Source organism: Formica exsecta, unplaced genomic scaffold, assembly GCF_003651465.1.
Source record: "Formica exsecta isolate Colony F162 unplaced genomic scaffold, ASM365146v1 scaffold120, whole genome shotgun sequence".
NCBI classification, from domain to species: Eukaryota; Metazoa; Arthropoda; class Insecta; order Hymenoptera; family Formicidae; genus Formica; species Formica exsecta.
In genome coordinates, this window is record NW_021848537.1 from 2,562,233 (window position 1) to 2,565,187 (window position 2,955).

The 2,955-nt window shown below is 35.9% G+C and overlaps 1 protein-coding gene across 2 annotated transcripts in view; it reads right to left on the reverse strand.

The window, feature by feature from the left end:
* The window catches only part of LOC115241430 (S-adenosylmethionine decarboxylase proenzyme), an 8,928-nt gene that overhangs the window by 3,360 nt on the left and 2,613 nt on the right, over window positions 1–2,955 (reverse strand). The window lies entirely within an intron of this gene.

Here is a 2,955-nt window from a genome sequence, read left to right on the forward strand (position 1 = left end):
TATTTTTTTTTTTTTTTATTTGGTAAAATTTTCACAGTAAGATTATTTCAAATGTTGTATAAATGTCCGAATATGGATGTTTATTTGCAATATTTACATTTTTACTTCTTCATAACGAGCGATGAACTGAAAGCCGGGAAGTAGAAACGGCGCAAAAAATTCTTTTAAAGATAGATCGTCAAAGGTTATCGGTAATAGACGTTGACCCTAAGATCCTCCGTAAAGACAACGAGAGTCATAACGACGAAGCAACTCGTCTTACGAATATCTAAATAAGAATGCGATAAATATAAACGACAAATGGGCGCCGAACGTAATTACGTAGTTGCGCTGACGCGACGAAAAAATTCTGCCGATTTTCCGGATGGAGGAAAAAGCCAAAGGTTGAAAGCCTTAATCGGGATTCAGACGCGCGAGAAATGTAACTTTAAATTCAGATAATCGATACGCATTGTGTATTCATTTATATTTATTTTATTTATATTTAATTATTTATTTATATCGACGGGCGGAACAATCCTTCTTGGTGATACGAAAGTAAAAAGATGCCGGAACATATTAGTATCACTAATACAAATAGTAGTAATAACAATAAAAATCAGAGTAATAATAACAACGTCGATAAAGAAATAACGATAATAATCACAACGAAGTGTTCAATCGTATTCTTCTCGACCTCATTCCCATTATAATTTGCAGTGCGTGATATTATTTCCATTTGATGACTCCAAGAACCGTGAGTTCTAATATCGCAATTGTAAAGCATCGTAAATACATATATTGATTTATGGCCGGTGATTGTGAATGCAAAATATTTTTGTTTTTCCTTCAAATTTTACGTAAGGTAATAATCCGAATTTTTTTCAAAAAAAGATAAAGGATTTTGAAGAGAATTAAACAATTTCTTTCTGGATGGAAAGAAAGTATACAGTGAATGCTTATATTGATGAAAATTATTTCGCAAATTATTTTGTTTCAGGCGAGTTTGACAGATCGCACGTAAAACACGTGGGAATTTGAAATATATCGATATCAAATTAAATAACTTAAATTAAATAATTAATTAAATTTTTTCAGAAAAATTCAAGTATGATTTTTTTTGTTATTTGGATTTGCTGAAGATGATCCAGTCCAAAGAAAGGACCGAATTGTTCATCGTAATTAAAGAAAATTTCTACATAATTTAGTTGTACCAACTTGCTCGGCTCTCATTAGCCTACTTTCTACTTGAATTTTTATATTTAATATAATAGAGCATTTCCGTTTCGTTATTAATTTTTTTTTTATTAGCTGTTCTCTTCGTTGCACAAATAATGGTAGATAAGATGAAAGTTGTTTCAGGTATGCGGATCAAGGAATTTCAAGCATGAACATTCTACGAAAAGTCAAAAGGAGTCGTAAAAGACAAAAAAGAAGAAAAAGGCAGATTACAAGGCACCTAACGGTACATATTGTTTTCTTGACCGAAAGAGATAATAGGAGCTTTCTAAACTAACAGGATACAATACGGATGGGTGCAATACGAATATTGGAATAGCTTAGATAAGCCAGTTTTGAGACCCTTGGTAAAAACGTCGAGAAGCGTTTTTCTTTCTGGCATCTTTCTAATCATCACCAAATGTTAGACTTTTCCCATTTCGATCTTTTTGTGGAAAAATAAATAATCAAATAATACAAAGACAAAATTTTCCGGAGAGATTCAAATCATTTTTTTCGTTTCATTAATTTTTTTTATATTTCCTTTTTCTTTGCGTTTTATTACATCATTTTATTATAGAGTTTTTTTTACTATACTTTATATATATATTCCCGGGGAGCAAAATATAAACTAGTATTCCTAGTACAAATTTACCGGGAGGAGAGAACGAAATTGTCGTCTTGGACAGAGCAACTCGAGGAGGAGGACTCGTGCCACGAGGATTGAGTCGCGCGAGAGTGTCACCTTGACTGTATTTATTTCTAGGGGCAGATCGCGACAGAGGAGAGCGGCACTGGGTCGACCCGCGCACCCTCGAATATTCTGGAACCGGGGCACGTCGCGTCCCATCCCCATCCCGTGGCGTCGCGGCCGGCCGGGCCGGAGACGGTACATCTCTCTTCTCCATCAAAACAATTCGATATATCGATTATACAGCACACGCGGAGGGTGAGGGCCTCTCTCTCTCTCTCTCTCTCTCTATCCCTTCTCGGAACGCCCCTCGGAGCGCCAACCCGCTCTCGACTTGCCTCGCGCGTCACGAAAAATTGCGCCGTTGCTCCCCGAGCACACCCGCGCTCACTTCCCGCCCTTACATGCTTCGACGATTAACCCCATGTTGGTCCAACGGAAATTTTATGTTACGGCCACCAGAACCTGACTGCGCATTTTCTTCTTAATAAAAAAAAAAACAGTATAAATAATTGCCGAACTCAGTTATCTTAATATGAGAATTCGACCATGCTCTAAATTAGGGTACAAATAAAGGACCCGAGTCGAACTTTATCTACTTTCATCGAACTTTTCAAGAAATTTTCCACGATCACACGTTGACTTAAGACTGAAAATATGAAATAAGTATGTAAACACAAGAATATTCTATTTCGAAGAAGAAAACATAATTTATAGGTATGACGACGTGTTTCTATCTTTCTGTGTATAAGAGGACTGTTAATTCCAAGCTTCCTTAATCAATGAGGTTCTACACCGTTATCAAGGTATCTCGACACGAGTGGATATAAAGGTGAAAATCTGATAAGATCTACACTCGAGATTAGACGAGAAGAAAAATGCCTGCTTATCTTGTCAGTCTCGGGGGGAGAACGATATTTATTATTTATTTTTTAGAATAATTAAGAGACACACATTTATAATTTTCACGAGTTTATAACATTCGAATTTTTTTATTTAGGACTCGAAAATCACGCAACGATGCGAAAACGAGATATTGAGAAAATTCTTTAACGAGTCTCAGGAAT